This window comes from Neophocaena asiaeorientalis, unplaced genomic scaffold, assembly GCF_003031525.2.
Source record: "Neophocaena asiaeorientalis asiaeorientalis breed wild unplaced genomic scaffold, Neophocaena_asiaeorientalis_V1.1 scaffold78, whole genome shotgun sequence".
Classification (NCBI taxonomy): domain Eukaryota; kingdom Metazoa; phylum Chordata; class Mammalia; order Artiodactyla; family Phocoenidae; genus Neophocaena; species Neophocaena asiaeorientalis.
In genome coordinates, this window is record NW_020175018.1 from 801,630 (window position 1) to 820,129 (window position 18,500).

General features: G+C 47.7%; 1 protein-coding gene across 2 annotated transcripts in view; it reads left to right on the forward strand.

Annotated features, from left to right (window-relative positions):
• Positions 1-11,038: 11,038 nt before the first annotated feature.
• The window catches only part of ZNF618 (zinc finger protein 618), an 88,101-nt gene continuing 80,639 nt past the window's right edge, over positions 11,039-18,500 (forward strand). For both annotated transcript variants that reach the window (XM_024762561.1, XM_024762562.1), the window contains exon 1: positions 11,039-11,080. The gene's annotated coding sequence lies outside the window, so the exon portion shown is untranslated. The remainder of the gene's footprint in view (positions 11,081-18,500) is intronic.

An 18,500-nucleotide genomic window follows, 5' to 3' on the forward strand; every position in this document is an offset into this window, starting at 1 on the left:
AAACAAACAACAGGGCCAGCAACTTTCAGAACTAGGAGGGTCTTCAGAGCTCATCTGATCAGAACTCTCCGTTTATAACTCAGGAAACTGAGGCTCAGAGGAAGAAAGGGACTTGCCCGAATTGTAGTAAATGATAATTATATAGCTAAAGTTTAATAAATGATAAATCATTTTAATAAATGATAATTATTTCTATAGTTAATACTTGTAGAGCACTATATGCCAGGCATTGTTTTGAGAGCTTTAATATATTAACTGCTTTAGTCTTAAGTAACCTTGTAAGGTGACTACTATTATTTTTCCTATTTGACAGATGAGGAAACTGAGTCTCAGAGGGTTAAGTGATTTACCCAGCGTCACATGGCTTGTAAGTGGTGGAGTCAGGATTTGAACCTAGGCCATCCGGATCCAGATTCTCTACTGGGAACTACTAAATCCTGTTGGAGTCATCAGAACATGTTCTTGTTTTTTTTACTGTATTAATTTTACTCACCACCACCAGTGGAATCATAATGACATCACCCAGATCTGTGCTCATACAGTACTTTTAGCACTAGCTGAGAATGTTAACAGACTTTATATGTTTTTATTCTAACCAACAGCTGTGTTTCGTGGGGCTTTTTCTGTCTGTTTTACATAGGAGAAAACTGAGACTGCGAGAGGTGATGTGACTTGAGGCGGGTCACAGAGCTAGTAAGTGTCCCAGGCAGAATTTGGAGTCAGGTCTGCTGGACTCCAGATGTCAGAGTTGGAAGGTTTCTGAGACACTGCCAGTCCAGCAGCCTCATTGGACGGGTGGGCAAATGGAGGGCCAGACATTGCCTCTGCCAGCAGTCAGAGGGGTTCTCCTGGCATGGGGGACAGCTGCTCCTCCCTGAGGACTGTCTGGGCACGCCCGCCTCACTAAACCCTTTACCTGGTCCCCTTGAAGAGGTTTAGGAGTTGCCCTTACTTGCTGCCTTGTTTAAAAATACCTAAGGGGTTGACTTTTAAAAAACTCTGTCCCCCAATTCCCCAATCCTGGAGTTCACTAATTTGAAGGTTGCAACCCTCTGTATTCATAATATGTTTTTTTTTCCCATGAAGCAAAAAAGTTTTTCTTTTTTTACGCCCCACCCCCACCCCCAACTTCCTGCTGATCTGAAATGAATATTTATCATGTATTTAATGAGTAATCTGAGTCTTGGCTTGGTGAGGCTGTACCCAGGACATGGTTTATGGCTGATCTGGTTTTAACTCGCTCCAGGCGGTTTTCCCTGGAGTTTTCTGTAAAATCATAAACCTGGAGAGAGAATTTTTGTGGAATCCAGTCACGTGACTTGCTCTTTTGTAAATTGAGAGATTAACTGTGTGATGGTTAAGAACTGAGATGCATTTCTTTTTTCAAAAGAAAACAAACAGAGCAGCATTTATGCACCCAGAGGAGCATGTCCTCTTCTAAAGATGGGGAAGCTCACTCGCCAAGGTCACCCCTCTGGGCCTTGGAGCAGCATGGCACTGGGTTTGAGAACGTGTACTTGGAATCGGAGTATCTGCGTTGGAAGCCCGGCTGAGCCTCTTCCCGGCTGTTCCAACACCCTGCAAGCTCTGGGTCCTCGCCTGGACAGTGGGGCTGGGAACGGTCCCTACTGCTTAGGGTGGTTGAGGAGATTAAATGAGACGGTGCACATGATGCCTGCGCCCCGGGCTGGCATACAGGAGGTGCTCAGTAGATACTGGCCTCTTGGGATCGCTGGTGTTATCCCCCTTCGGGGCCCTTGATGCCCGACTAATAATACAAGCTGACGCTATGTGGATGTAAAGACCCTGCTCTAAGTGTGAGACTGATGAGCTCACTTCATCCTCACAGCAGCTTGTGAGGTGGCCACTCCCATCATTCCCATTTTACAGAGGAAGGAAGTGAAGCACTGAGAGGTCAATTTACTCGCCCAAGGTCCAGCTAGCAAGTGGCAGAGTTTGTGCTCCCGCCTGATTCCCAGCGACTACCAACCACCCTTGCTGCTGAGGTCCTTCACATCTCTCTTCCTCAGTCTTGGAGCCTGAGGGCTTTTTGACTGCTGGTCCTGGGGAGGGACTATGGGCTCCCATTGTGGTCCCATCCAGCGCCCTGGGATGAGAACGAGTCTTGTAGTCTGCGTGGTGAGTCCCACATGGCAGCCCAGGGGAGGCACCTGCCCCTCCGCTCTGAGCCAGGATCCCACCACTTCTTCTAAGGCCCATGAGTCAGGCCTCAGGGGTGGAAGTGGGTTCACCTTTTACTCCTGGCCCTCTGCACACAATCCCAGGCTGACAGCATTCCTCAGCAGCTGCAGTGGTGCATTTATTTTTAAACCTGTCACTTACTGAGCAACTACTGCATGCCAGCTCCACCCTGGGTGCCTTCCAAATGCTATCGCAGGAGATCTTTGTCACTCCCAATAGCTCTAGGTCCTGGGGCTTTCTCTCCTACACCGCGGTTCCCAAAAGCATCATCTCTTCCCTGGAAGGTGACAGTGGCCTCCGTGTTGGGCTCCCTGCCTCTATACCGCAGCCAGCAGGTGCTTCCAGAGGTGCACATGCCTTCTGGGCAGCCTGTGAGCCTTGGAGTAAAGCTGAAACTCCTCAGCCTGGTTTACAGGTGCTCAGTAATGACCAGCTGTTGATGGCGACAACAAAGACGACGATGATGATGATGGTGATGATAATGATGACGATGATGGTGATGGTGATGATGTCAGTAATAGGGTCCTGCTCCAGTCCACATGGCTGCCCACCAGAGAGGAGAAGAACCTGCCTATACCTGGAAACTCGTTTGAAACAGACAAGGCATGTGCTCGTTCCATTCCCAGGAAGCCTGATTTATTTCTTGATACTTGTCCTCAGATAGCAAGGGCTTGGGGAGGGGTCCCGTAACCTAGAGGAATAAAGACATTGGTCATTTCCCACGGGTTTCCCTTGTAGTTGGAAACATGGCCAGTCAATGAGGGGCCTCCCTCAGCCTCTGGGCTCTGGCTTGGGGTCTGGTCAGGAGCTCCCTGTGTGAGCCTGGCCATGTCAGTGGGCTGGTCCCTTCCTCCAGAGGTGGAGACCCTCAGAGAAGTCTCCAGCCCCACGGGGTTCAGGGACCCAGGCTTCCCAGCTTGGCAAGATGGCACCCTTCTGCTTGCTCACTGGCACCCAGCTTGTGTTAGCTCCATTTGCATTAGATTTTGCATTCCCACTGTTGGATGGCAGCTCTGCGTGCCCTGTTCCAGCATCCTCCCTCAAGAAAGCCCTTCCTGGTCCTATAGTCTCAATGGATCCTGTTGTTAAAGATGCTCATGGAACCCAGGACTTTCTCTTCAGAGCATGTCTCTCAGTTGGTAATTATAAATGGGTAGCATGAAATAAATAATCACGGCCTGTCTCCCCCACTGTTCTCGTTGCTGCTGTGTCCCCAGTAACTTCCCTGGTGCCCAGTACCTAGTAGGCACTTAATGGGTAGTATTTGGGTGAATGAATAAGGAACCATGTCTGATTCATCTTAGTATCAGTCCCCCAAGGCCTTGCTCAGAATCACACATCTAGTCTGAACTCTATAAATACCTACCGAAAAATGGTACCAGCCACCTGGGTTCCAGTTCTTTTAACCCAGAGTCTTCTCTGGTAGCCTCCACTCCACCCCTCAAGCTTGGAGCCACTCAGTCAGTGGCTTTGATTAACCATGTTCAGTTGGGAAAATAAATACAAAAGTAGAACCACGTACCACGAGCTAGAACCATATCACTGAATGCGATCTAAGAAGCAAGGTCTAATTAGGGAATTTATAACAGGTTTAGTTCCCTGGGAATGGAATCCTCTTTTAACTTGCAAAGCTATTGTTCAGTGTTGGTACAGTCACCCTTCGTGGACGTGTTTCGTGAACACCTGGTGTGTAAAAGTGGGGACTACCTGTGCTTGAGTTGGGGCCCAGTGGTTGGATAGGAAAACAGTGTATCTGCATCGTTTGGGGGCAGGTTTGATTCGTTTGTTCTAGAGATGAAGGGCCAAGTATGTAGAGGAAGTGGCCATGGACTTGGGGTGAGAAGACATGTGTGAGCCCCGGCCATACCATTGGCCAGCTGTGTGACCTTGGGTACGTCACTTGGCCCCTTGGGTGCTTGGTGAATTCTTGGTCAAAGGGGATAAACTGCAGTGTCTTCTTCACGGGGTTATTGGAGGACTCAAGGCAGTGTAGCAATCTATAAAGTGCTGGTGTTGAATATTCTCACGCACCAGAGAGACGCAATCCATTTTTCTTGGTCCAAGACTTTTGGAATCTCCCCTGATTCTTTTTTTCATACCCCACCTCCAGTTCGTCAGCAAGTCCTATTGGTTCTACCTTCCAGTCTACTCAGAACGCAGTGTTTCTCCTCAGTTCCCTCACTACCACGACCCTGGTCCCAGCCACCTTCGTCATTTTCCTGGGCTGGAAAAAGATGGATCCTTTTCCCATCCTTGCCTACGGTCTGTTCTCAACACAGCATCCAGAATGATCTTTTAAAATGGAAGTCAAATGACATTTGACTCTGCCCAAACCTTCCAGTGGCTCCCCAGAGCAAAAGCCAAAGCCCTTCAGTAGCTGTGAGGCTCTGCCCCTGAACTCTGCTCATCCTTGCCTCACTCTGCCGCAGACAAACTGGCATCTTCTTTGTGCGTTGAGCACACCAGGTACGCTCCTGCCCTTGGGTCTTCCCACTGGCCATTCCTTTTTCCCTAGTCACCACATGGCCAACCCCCTCACCTTCCATTGTTTACCCAGTGACACCTACACTGACCACCTTATTTAAAATTGCAGCCCAGCATTCTGATTATCCCCTGCCCTTCTCTATTTTTCCCCCCATAGAACTGATTACTTTCTAGCATATTATGTATCTTACTAATTTATTACTCCTAATACTACCATCTGCCCCCTCTGCATATAATCACAGTGAGGGCAGGGATATATCCCAACTGCCTAGAACAGTGTCCGGTGCATAGAAGGAGCTCAGTAAATACTTGTCAGATGAACGAATGACTTTCTTCTGACTTGAGTCATGTATCTCAATGGGACAGAAAGTTCAAGTTAAATTTGGGGGAATCCACTGGCTCTTGGAAAGGAAAGAGATATATAAATGAGGTTTGAGTTGTTTCAGACCCACCTGTCCTCCTCTCAGTAAATAGTAGGGGACATAGAATCATCTTCTGGGCAGGTCCTGGGGCTCTGGTAGGTGCTTCTCGAAGGTTCGGTGCCTCCTGCAGGCCTCCAGGTCAAGTGCACTTGGTTTCACTCACCACTGACGCTGAGCATCTTCCTGCAGGGTCAGTTATACCACTTGGAAATTTAAAACAGAATTTTTGTGTTCAAACTAACATACATACGTATATATGCAGTACACAGACATATTTTGGACTAATATGCATTTGGTACTTGTGGATATAACATTCACGTGAATTAGTAAGAAAGAAAATGAGATTTCAGAGACGTTTGAGCATGCAGAGAACGTCCCTCCTCTCCTGGTTCACGTTCCCTCTTCCCTTCCAAGGGTGGAAGGAAGCCGAGAAGCAGTGAACACTGGGGATTTGGAATTGTCCAGTAGTGGATTTGAGGCTGTCCACCCAAAGCCAAGCATAGTGTTTAACATATACTAGGCTTTCAAGAAATATCTGTTGAATGAAGAAAGGAGTGATTGATTATTTAAGATCAGTTGTTACATTTTATCCAAGTATAGTTGCCAATGCAGTTTATCGTTCATCTCAGCAACCTCTCGGTATCAGTATTTCCTGAGGAATAATAATTAACGGATTCAACCTTATTTGCTGAATATTTGTGCCAGACCCTGAGCTGGGTGCTGGAGACATCGCCACGTGTAGGATGCGGTCTTTATCCAGGGGGAACACAGTCTGGGAGGCACAGGCCTTCCAGGAACTGTGGTCCCCATCCCATAGAGCTGGTGAAAGGCACTGGTGGTGGTGAGTTAGCAGTGTTGGGAAAACAATGAACAGGGACTAATCAGATCTGCTGGGGGGAGGGGGAATCGTTGAAGTCTCCAGAGAGGAAGCAGTGTTTGTGTTGCAGTGGGGGAGGGAAAAGGCAAGATCCTAATTATACCACCACAGGAAAAGTGCTGCCTCAAGTCCATCCTTGGCTTGACTAGCTGATGCACCATCTTGGAGATGCCCGCTCCACCCTCTCAGAGCTCCAGGTCCATGAGCCCTCACATTTGCAGTGGCCCCTCAGCCTCCCTGAGCCTCTGGCTCCGCTCTCTTATCGCAGAAAGGCATTTCATTCTTCGAGATCAGGCAGCCAGGACCCAAGGAGCTGTTTTCCTCCATTGTGCAAGCATGACAAATCATTAATTTTTGATTGATTTGCTTAGAATTATGGGCGTCCCAGCATTCTTTCCGCCGCTGAACAGCTGTATAACAAATGAATATATCAGTGTGCGCAAAAGATTGGCGATCTAAGAGAAGCAATTACATTGGCCACCCTCCCCCACTCTCACCCCTTCCCGGGCAATGAAGGAAGGAAATTTTTACCAGAAATTCCTCAAGTGGCTTTAAAAAAAAAAAAAAAAAGCCTTTTTATAATTGAATTAAGTCTTTATCTCTTCATCTTTTGCAGCAGATTTCCAAGCACACACCAGTTCCCCATGTGCTTGCTTGGGTTCCATCCATCCAGGAAGAATCTTTAATAATGAAATTTCAACTCACAAATTAAAACCAAAATGAAAAAAGGAAAAAAAAAAAAAAAGGAGCAAATTCTACCCCTCCTTTTTGCTTTTTTTTTTTCTGTCGCTGCTGTTCCTTTAAGATTTTGGAACAGCACCAGTGCACTAAATGTGACCTCCATAACTTTTAAATTAAGAATTTATGCTGGCTTGAAATTTATGAAATATTTCAGCATGAAAGAAAGCCTTTTTCCCTCAGGAAAATTGAGCAATAAATCACAGCACTGTGGATTTACTGCCCTAGAGCCAGCGAGAGATAGGATTTTTTTTTTTTTTTTTTTGCTTCATTCTGAAAAAAAATGTAATCATATAAGACAGCTTAGCTGCTATCCTCCCACTCTCTAGAATTTTTAATTTCAGCTGTTTCTGCTTGGATTTATTTCCAATATTCCTGCTCGGCTTTTCAATTTCCTCAGTTATTAAATTTTAATTCAGTGCATTAGCATTTAAATTAAAAAAGGGTTTATTTTATCGAAATCATTGGCCAGCCCCCATCCCGTAGCACACGAATTGCCTGTTTCTGCCGTTTGCACAAAATGTGAAATGCAGCTAATGTCTTACAACTTACATTTGCACAAATTTAGAAATAAAATTTCTGGGTTTGGAGTAATATTTTCTTTCCAAGAAAATCCTTAATAAGAGAATGGAAAAGAACAACTTAACGTTCATTTGGGAGGGAAGAGGAGGGTCGAATGAAACTAAAAATAGCCTTGCCCAGGTCCTGAGAAGAAGCTGGTGTGTTAGGAATGGATGGGGCTGGGAGAGGAAGCAGGTGCCCTTACGGGGAGCGGGGGCGGGGTGAGGGGGGGGCTTGGATACCTTTACCCCCAGCTATGTGAAAGTGAGGAATAGGACCTCTCATGAGTCAGTTCATTTCCCCCACCATATTTCATTTACCCTTGAGGGGTTTGGTTAAGGTTGGGTCAGCTCCACATAGAGTATCAGAGATGAAAAGGAGGGGGAGATGATCGGATTGAACTCTCGTGCCTCCCGAGCCTGTTTTTACCTATGAGAACCTCAGGTCCAGGAAAAGGAAAGAGCTTGCCCAAGGTTCAAAGTGAGACCCAGACAGAGCCAGGCAGAAGCTGCATCTTTAGGAGCACATGGTCCAGCGGCAACAGCAATAGAGTTTCCATTACTTCAGTGGTTACTACACATCCCTGGCCTGTGCTTAGTAGTTTACCTACATAGCTGCATTCAGTATCATTCTGACCAGCCCTTTGGAGAAGGCCTCAGGGCTGTGGGGTCTGGTAGATGCTCATGACCTTCTGACTTGCAGCCCAGGATTCAGATCAGGCCCGGAGACAGGCTGGGAAGACTCCTGGCTCAGTCCAGGCCTGGCTCTGCCTCTTGCTCGTCTGCTGTGTGATCTTGTACAAGTCACTCTGTTTTTCTGTGCCTCGGTTTCTTGGGCCCAATTGGCATATTGCCATTTTGCAGATGAAGAAACTGAGGCCTAGAGAGTGCAGATGAACTGCCAAGGATTATATAGCTTGAAAATGGCAGACCCAGGACTTGAACTCAGACTTGTCTGACTCTAAGCCCTGTGCTCTTGAACTTTGGTTTAAATTGAGAATCAGATCAGATTACACTGGGTAAAGGTGAGTTTGTGGTTTGGGATGAATTGCATGAAATTGCTGGTAGTAGACCATTTGGGCCCAGGAAAATGGCAAAGTCAACTTAATTCAAACAGTAGGGCTTGCTCTGAGATATTTGTGAGGACACAGACAAAGCCGGCCTGGCACCTTAGGGATCTCTACAATGAGAATGGGTGCCCTCAACACTGTGGCTAGGGGGGCCCGAGAGGCTGTCCCCTGTTGTTATGGTGGGTCTGGACTCAGCCAGGCCCAAAGGCTGAGATTGACAGGTGCTGTGATATTGACACGTGCTCTCTTGGGCATCTCTCACTTGTGCCCATTGTCCATCTCTAGCCCCCTTCCCATATCTGCTTCTCATCTCTGCCAATAAACGGACATTTCCCACCCTGCAGGGATGAACTCCTCCCTCCAGCCATCTCATTTCCCCAGTTGTACCATCTAGGCTTCTACAAAAGGATTTGTTTGGACAGCTCTTTGAAAATTTTCAGCATTTTGTCTTTGTTTTATAAAAATGGGTGGAAAACAAAAATGCAGGTAGCTACCAGTAATAAGAAGCTCAAATATCATAAACACAGTGAAAGGGAAAATGGATGGAGATGGTCAGATGTGCCTAAAAGAGAAACTCTTCTCCCCTACCCAGTCCCATGTTCAGTACGCTTGAACTGGTCAACTCTGTGAAATTGTGAAGGAAAAGGACAAAAAAAAAAAAAAAAAAACATTAAAACAACATTAAAAGAATGTATAAAATTCTAGAAATACATGCCTGGAGTTCAGTTTGAAATTTGAAAGGCTAGAGATCGTTGGGGATTTTACAGTTTTTTTAAGCTCTCTGGGATAGAATTTCCACCTCTACCACTTCTGTCTCTTCTGATATGAGCATTAGAACAACTTCTTCCCATTCGCTTTCCATACAAGTTTGAGGAATGCAAGATGTTGGAAAGAGGCTGTAATTGATCGTGTTCTTTTGCTCCCAGTGAAATGATTTGCAAACCATTTTCCGCTTTCTTGTTTCCTCCATGGAAATAATTCACTGGCATCCCATTAACTGCTCCCTCCCAGGCCTCACGTTTCTACCTCCCTGTTTGTCCTTCACCTTTCCATTTCCCTCGCGTGGGCAGTGGAGGCTGTGTGTGTTCACCCCATTTCCCGACTGTCCCTCCTGAGTGTTGGAGGGAGATAGAATATTCCAGAGCTGAGGAAGGTGGGCATTGGAGTTGACCCAGACCTGGGCTTATAGCTGTGGGATGTTGGATAAATGCCTGAAATACTTAAATGGGGATATTGTGTATGTGTGTTGGGGAACCCATCAAGAGGATTCGGTGAGAGGTGTTGAATGCCCACACACTAGCGCCGGGTGGGAAGTTAGCTCAGGGAGCGAGTCTGGGGTACCCGCAGGGGCCAGGCCGTGGGGTGGGAAGTAGGCAAGAGTGGGTGGTGGGGACTGTGGTGAACCAGGTATGTCAGCTTTAGCTGACCAGTCGTGTGGAACTACGTGTTGCTTTCAGAAGCTGAAATCTGGCTTTCTTGGGGGTGAAATGCCTTTATTTTGATATATTGACTGTTTAAATTGAAGTCTGCCATCTGGTTTTGCCAGCTTGCAGCTTCTCGAAAGCACTCATCCAAAGGTAGCTGACGCTGTTTTTACTGTAGGTCCTCCATCCTTCATCTGCAATCCTGAAATTCGAAAAGCTTGAAAACAAAAAGATGTTTTGTAACTGGTTAGGTGGCAGAACTTGACCTGAAGGGAGAAGAGGCTAGTGCCCGGTTTCGTTTAGCCCACTTAGGGCTGACTGCATAAGTTTTACTATAGAAATATCAACGTGCTTGAGTACCGGGGGCTCCCCAGACCCTGCCAGGGTTATTTCAAAATAGAGAACACATGCGCCACATTGCCTTTCTAAAATTGGAAAGGTTCTGAATTTGGAAACACATGTACGCTAGAGTCTTGAACCTGCATTATTCTAACTGTGATTACCATTATTATTAATGTTTTGACAAAGCTGGGGAATGCATCTCCAACCAGGGGTGGTGGAGAACCCAGGCGTTTTTTTCCATGTCCTTGGCCTCCTCATCGAGGTCCCCCCGGCACTGGCCTGGGAGTCAGGATCCCCGGGTATTTGTCACGCAGTCCTCATGAGACATCAGGCAGCTCCCTCCTCTCCCAGGGCCTCAGTCTCTCCATCTGGACCAAAATTTTATGATTTCTGAAAGTTCCATTTGGTCAGCCTTATCTTCCCATCACCCAGCCCCAAATAAAAGAGATTATGAAGCAGTGCTCTCTTGCCTCACCCTGCTTGCAGGGTTGGGGGACAGACTGTTTTAACATAATAGGATTTTCCCCCTCCAGTTGGTAGGAATAAATCTTCAGCTACTGTTTCACTGGAAATCCCAGCTGAAAATGAAAATGGTGCAATTCAATCTCAGATTTAGTTGGTTACTTACTTTTCACTGAGTCCCCAGGGCTCTGTGGTTGCTGGGTTTGTGTTGGCAGTGGGTGCTCAGTTGGATTTAAAGGGCCAAGCAAATTGGGGTTGGGGGGAGGGGGGGTTGGCTGTCCTAACTCCCTCTTACCACTGGGGGCAGACTTTTAGCCTGGAAGAATGGAGTAGGGCGTTGTGGCCGGCTCACCCCCTCTGAAGGCTGGTGTTTGAGTGGGAGCTTGGTAGGGTACAGTGGGTAGAATCTGTGTTTTCCTCTTGGCTGATTTCGGTGTTCTGGGTTTCTTTTGCAGGCTGACGGAGCCAGTGCAGCTGGAAGGAAAAGCACGGCCAGCAGGTATGCTCCGCCTCCCCTGCCGCCTACTGCACACCCCCCACCCCGCCCCGTCTTCTTCACCCTGGTTTCATGACTAACAGCTACCTCTCTGTGGTCATCACTTTCCACCTGAAAGGATGAATGGTCCAGGCCAGCTCCGTTTGTTGAGAAGTATCCATACTTCCCTGGAGGATATGAGGTTGTGGGTAGCACTTTCCAGCCCCCCTGGTGCCCTCTCTGGGCACCTGTGACTGGAATCTAAGGATGACTCAGTGCTGAACTGGCCTTGGCCGCTCAAGTTGGGGGAGACTTAGGGTGAAGTGCAAGGCTGGGCAGAAGGACCTGGGCTTGAATCCCGTATCTCGGCTGCTGCCTTGTGAACTCCAGGGACGCCCATCCTAGTCTGGAATTCATCGGTACCGCTTGGGTCCTGCGCTCGTATCCTGAACCCGTCCCTCCAAAGCAGGAGGATGGAATATTCTGCTTAGCCAGACCTCACCCTTGGAGCTGGCAGGAGATGGGGGAGAGGTGGTCCCCAAAGGAGAGCTGGGCTGTCGTTACCAAAGCTGGGGGAAGGCGATGCTGGACAGGCCCATGTAGTAGACATCCACCACCGGGGGCGCAGGCAGGGACTTAACTTGGTGTAAATGTTAGTGTTCCTGCTGCAGTTCGTTTGGTAGAGCAGAGCTGCAGTGGCCAGATGACCTTTATTTAGGGCATTGGAGGCAAGAAGAAGGCAGGGGACAGACTAGAGAGACGGCTCCCCAGGCCACACCCTCAAAATCTAGAACAGGCTCTGGGGTTACCTACTGGAGCTGGGTGTGCCAAGCAGAGGCGTTTGCCCGTTAGCACATGGAACACTAGTTCTTCAAATGTTAATAGATTTTTATGGAAAAAAAGGGGTTCTATGGCCAAATAAATTTGAAGGATGGTGAGTTAAACAAAGTCAACAGATTTCTTTGCTGTGGAACTTTTCCAAGCATTTCATGTGCTGGTGTGTTTGCTTGATAGCATCCGAGAGAGAGAGAGAGAGAGAGAGAGAGAAATGACGTGTTTCTAAAACGTACTTAACTACGGAACGCTTTTATTGAGGTTTTATTCCCAACGTGCTTTGGGAAACCAAGAGCGCAGAAGAGTAAGGTGTTCAGCCCTGTGTTTCAGGGAGATCACTCTGGTCCCCGTTTGCAGGAGATACCAGGCTGGAGGTCAGTGTGTCCCACCCAAGCCATCATGGCCTGGCTTCCACCCACCTCCCCAGTCTCCTCGTATGTCTCCCCCTTGCTCAGTCTGTTTTAGCTACCCTGACCTTCTCTTATTTATCCAACACTGTAAACCAGGGGTCGCCCATTTTTACCTAGAAAGGGTCAGATGGAAAGTATTTTATACTTCACAGGCCATAGGTCTCTGTGGCAGCTTCTCAACTCTGCCAGTGTAATTCGAAAGCAGCCATAGACAATACATAAATACACAAGTGGTCGTAGTTTGCCAACCCCTGGCCTGAGAGCCTTTGCAGCTGCTGTTCCTTTGCCTGGGATGTTCTTTTCCCTGATCTTCCCATGATTCGTGCCCTTTGATCCTTCAGGTCTCAATTCCATCCTCCCCTCTGAGAAGCCTTTTCTGACCCCCTCTGACCCTGCCTGTGTCCCTCGTGGCCAGTTTATGCTCTTCAACTATTCCACGTATTTGTGTACTTTTCTCTGCCTCTTGACTGCCAGCTCCAGAGGCGGAGGCCACGTCTGTCCTGTTCACTGCTGTGGGCTGGCCTCCAGCCGGTGCTCAGTGAGTGCTTATGGGATAGGTACTTACGGGATAGTGAGATGGGAGAAGATGCATGATGTAGGAGTCAGGAGTGTGGGCTGGAATGGAGGGCTGCACGGCTGGGCTTGGGCCTGGGAAACTGGACAGTGACTCACGTGGCCAGCAGCTGCCCAGATCCTTTGTGTTTCTCTCCTGGGCCCCTGGTAGTGGAATCTTGTGTAAGAACAGTGTATGAGGTTATGGCCTGCAGGGCAGTGGGAGTCCCTAGACTGGCAGTGCCTGGAAGAGTTCTCTGGATCTGAATATCAGGACTGGAAGGGGCCTTGGGCTTTGTCAGGTTCCCCTCCCCGCTCCCAACCCCCTTCATTGTACACATGGTGAAGAAAGGCCCTGCTCAGGGTCATGTGCTGAGTGAGTGGCAGTGTCAGGCCTTGACCCTGCCTAAGCCAGTGCTTTCTCTACACGGTGATGCTGTACTCAAGTGAGGGTCTAGCCAGCCTCCCCTACTGCCCTCTCGTGTTCGTTGAGCACCTGCTAGGTTAGGCCCAGTGCTCTGTGCTGTGGACTCAGGTGGATTAGATGCTAATTTATTCATCCGGCAGATGTTTGAGCATCTGCTGTGTGGCAGGCACTGTTCAAAGTGCTGGGTCTGCAGCAGTGAATGGAGACCGATTTCCCTTCACTCCTCATAACTTGTATGTGGATGTGGTCCTTGCCCTCACTCTCTAAGGCATGAATCTCTCCCATACCGGCATCTCTGCCTCGTGATCAGAGGACAGCAGGTGGGTTTCCCCACAGTGCTCATAGGTGCCTGAAGCTCTGTTTTGAATCTTATCAGCCCAAGGCTGTAGTGAGAGGGAGAAGAGTGCTGCGATAGATTAGAGATGCTTGCCCCGGTCAGGGGAGGCGGGAGGTGGTATGTGTGCCATCTATTTGCTCTCCCTGTTTAACCTAGGTTTGCATATACTCAGTGATGGAGCCCCATGTTATTACCACAGTGCCAGAATATACACCAGGAAGGGCCAGCCCAGACCTCAGTGTGTGACTTGAGATGTAAAGAAAACATTTCCAATAATAATAATAACAACTACCATTTAGTCAGGCTCTGAGCTAAGTGATTTACATTTATTAATTGACGTAATCTTTATCACAGCTCTGTGAAGGATGCGCTTATGATTCCCACTTTACTGCTCAGGAAGCTGAGGCCCAGAGAGGGATACAGGCATCAGGCTGCCCAGTTGGAAGTGAGCACCACAGCCAGGATGCCTGCCCAGGTCTGACTCCTCTGATGCAGGTGCCTCACCGCTGTGCCCTCCTGCTTCCCCGTAGGAAGTGATCAGTTTACAGAGGTTAGAGGAGCCTGTTAGGAGACCAGGGCTGGGCCATAGGCTGGGGGCTCGTCCAAAAGGCAGGGCCTCCAAAGGAGCTCACGAGGGAGTTTATACTGATTCTGTCCTTAAACCTAACAGAGCATCTTTGAAGGACCAAAGCAGCATTATTGTGGAGTGACCCAGCATTCAGCGTGAGAAGTAAGTTCTGCATTCCAAACGTCTCTGGACATTTGTCCAGAGACCATTAACATGGTCCTTAGCTGACGCCACTGGTGAATTTGACCCAGGCCTTGGGTTAGACTGGCCAGGTGGGGTTTAGAGTTGTAGATACTTGATGGAACATAAGACTCATGCAGTTCCTGTTTCAGATGGGGAGACAAAGACCCGAGGCTCCCTGAAGTCAGTTAGGCTGGATGATGGCCCTGGTCGGGACTGACCTTGAAGGACCTGCGACCCTCTGACCTCCGCTCCCTGCTCCCAGCTGTGCCGCGCATGCTGTGTTATCACACCAGGGTCTGCTTTCGTCCCCGCTCCTTCCTTTTGGCCCACAACACCTAATTTTGTTCCTTCTCCAGAGGGCCTCTGGCTAAACCCCAAAACCAACAGCATGGCCTGCTAAGGAATGAGTGTCAAATTGAGGGGGACAAGGAGAGGTGGTGTTTCTGATCTTAGGAAACAACTAACTGTGGTTTGGTTTACTTCCCTGTAACCCAGCACTTGAGGTTAATGCTAACCTAGTGTGCAGGTTACAGATCACGTAGCACAACTGCAGCCAAACGTCACTTATTTTAAGAAGCGTGGAGGCTGTGGGGCCTTAACTGTGGAAAATTCTAAAGGAAACGCAGTTTTCATAATCAAGTCAATGTAGCTACAGGCTTGCTGTAATGAAGAAGTATGCCCTTTTTTTTTTTGTCAGTTGAAGGTTTTCAGAGCTGGAAGGACTCTGTAGATAATCTGGTCCAACCCTTTCATCTGGAGGTAAGACAGCCAGGGAGAGAAGAAGCCGAGGGACTCACTTGTTCACCAGGTGTACCAGTTGCCCTAACAAGTGATCAGGATCTTCTAGACAGGGACATTGGGGTGGGGGAGAAGGTGATAAGACCAAGTCTCATTCATTCATTCCACAAACACTTACTGAGTGCCTACTAAGTGCTAGGGTCTGACCTAGGTTCTGGAAATACAGTGGTGAGCAAAACAGAAATCCCTGGTCTTGTGGAGCTGATGTTCTAGCGGGAGTGGAGGAGACATAATAAATACTGAAAACACATCGTATGGCATTTGGTAAAAAGTGCTGTAGGGGGAAAGCAGGGAGGGGGGTTGGGAGAGTCAGAAGGAGTATTGCATCAGCAAGAAGGTGACATTTGAACAAGGATTTGAAGGAAATGAGGGACTGAGCCAAGCAGTCATTTGGGGGAAGTGCATTCCAGGCCGAGGGAACAATAGGTGCAAAGGCCCTGGGGCAGGAGCGTTCCTGGAGCAACCGCAAGGAGGCCGCAAGGAGGCCGATGTGGCTGCATATGGCCTTGGAGACTTTTGTCAGGACTTTGGCTTTTACCCTGTGTGAGATGGGGAGCCACTGGGGATTTTGAGCAGAGGAGTGACATCATATGCTTTGGTTTTAAAAGGATCATTCTGGTTGCCAGGAGGAGAATAAACTGCAGGGGGGCAAGATGTTATAAGACATATTGCCAAGGGTTCAGGACAGGCAGGACCTTAGAAGATAGGCTTGGAAGGGAGTTTCCAAAAGGCCCTTTTTTTCAGGCCTGAGGAATCCATTTCAGCAAAGCATTGTGTAAGTCCTGCATCCAAAATGCACAGCCTCCTGCTTGGTCCTGGGAGAGCCCCAGAGTGGAGCAGCATGGTCTCTGTGGCTCCCACTCTCCATGCCTGGTCTGCTGGGCATCTAACTCACCCTCTCTCCGAACCCAGACTACCGGGGTTCAGATCCTGGCACCATCTGCTTCCTGGTTGTGTGACCTTAGGCTAGTTACCTGACCTCAGTTTCCTCATCTGTAAAATGGAGATTATATTCATACCTCCCTCATAGTGGTGTTGGTGAGGATTAAGTGCAGTAATAATGATATGTCTACCCTTAGCACAATGCCTGGCCTATAGTAGGTGCTCAATAAATGCTTGCTTTTATCACCACCATCACCACGATGCTGAATTCCGTTCCTAGGAGGAGGGAACAGTGGGTGGCAATTGATTTCTTTTTTTTTTTTTTTCTTTGTTGGAGAGGAAAGATTGCTTTATTCAGGAGGCCAGCAACCTGGGGAGAAGATGGACTCGTATCCAAGAACCAACTCCCAAGATTCTGCTTGACCATGAAAGTTTTTAAAGGGAAAAAGGGGAAGTTAATAGCAGTTAGTCATTTGCGGAGGGGGTCAGAGTCTTCTGTCTTCCACTGTGTGCAGATTTTCTTCTGATTGGTTGGTGGTGAGGTAACAGGGTGTTGCTCCAGGCATCATACTGAGCCTGAAGTTACCAACCTCCACCTGGATGGGGGCCTTAGTTCCTGCAGAATTCAAAGATATTGTTATGTATACTCCTTGAGGAAAAACCAGAACCTGCTTTATTATTGCACTGTTGTTTCTTGACTACTCTTCCTTTGTTTCTGCATTCCCTCCCTTACCTGACAAGCAGCTGTTTGAATCTGCCCTTTGGTACTCAGGGAAGGTCTAGGAGGCTGAAGCTTCTTTCCTACAAACAAGAAATGGGGGACACAGAAAGGACTTCTACTGAGGAGGGTCCCCCAGGGTCCTGCTCAGTTTCACATAGTGTCAGCAAAGTTCTATTGCCACCTAGCATTCACCTCTAGGAGCCAAAAAATAAGTGGCTAGGTTTAAGATGCCCATGAGGTTCCTTCTCCAGCAATGTAATATACCTGGCCCTTTTGAAACCGTGCACCTCAGATTGGGACTTGAGCCCATGCGGCTGGGACTCAAACCCAGCCAAAACCCACTGTCTTCCAACTGAGATCACACGCCTGGTTTCAGGACTTAATGAAGCTCAGGTTCTTGATGTCTCATCACTGAAAGAATTCAGTGAGAGACAGTGATCGGTAAGAAGTGGATTTATTTAGAGAGAAACACTCCACAGAGTGTGGGCCATCTCAGGAGGTGAGAAAGGCACCAGGGTATGGGGTTGTCAGTTTTTATAGGGGTGGGTCATTTCATAGGCTAATGAGTGGGAGGAGTATTCCAGCTATTTTAGGAAGGGGCGGGATTTCCAGGAGTTGGGCCACCGCCCACTTTTTGATCCTTATGGTCAGCCTTGGACCTGTCATGGCGCCTGTGGGTGTGTCATTCAGCTTGCTGATGTGTTACAGTGAGCATATACCGAGCCTCAAGGTCTGGTGGAAGTCAACTTGTCCGATTTGTCTGCCGTGTTGGACCCATTTGGTTCTAATCAGTTTATGTCATCTCCTCAGGCTATGTCATTTTTTCAGAGGTTGTGCCCTGCCCCCTTCCCCTCCTGTTTCATTACCCCCTCAGAGATTTTACTCCCATATTCTTATGGGAATCAGAAGTAAAACAGGAGGGAAGGAGGTCTCAAAAACAAATACAGATCACTTACAGGCAAAGAAACTCATACTATCTGTTATTATAAGCAGCATTTCAAGAAAACTTCGGAGGGAGAAACCAAATCCAGCCTAGTTTTAGGCCATTCCTAACAAAATCCATTTACCCAACTAATGATCATGCGTAACTCTTTTCAGTTTTTTTCATTCTTCACACCTTTGTTTACTAAGGTAAACAAACAGAAGTATTATGCTTAACGCTGATGTCTCTATTAATCAAACCAACAAGCTTAAGCCACCTTCAATACCAGATATCAGTTTAGTACTGAATATTTTCCAGATGCCATGAACCTGAAATTCATTCTGGCCAAATTATTCTATTTCTGAGTATTTATATAAGCGCTTAATTTTTAAAAAGCCAATTAAGTAGAGCTCTTTTACGAATTAATGTTTGGCAAATACCATACACCTACAACACACATATAGATACATATGAACACACAAACACAGAGGCCTCAGAGTTCCCACTCCAAAAATTCAGCCCTGAGTCAGGTACGACATAAAAGCCATAAGTTACAAGGGGCTGGATTCAAATTAGGCTTCTAGCAGATGGAACAAATCAAGGTCACCTATCTAGATGGCTAAATCCTTTTTACTAGTGTTTGCAGAGAAGACACTTAAGATTTCTATTTATCCTTGTGACAAGTCAAGTTCTAAATTACCTTTCCCTTTTTTAAAAATTTGCATTTAAAAAGATGGCAGTGGGCTTCCCTGGTGGTGCAGTGGTTGAGAGTCCGCCTGCCGATGCAGGGGACACGGGTTCGTGCCCCGG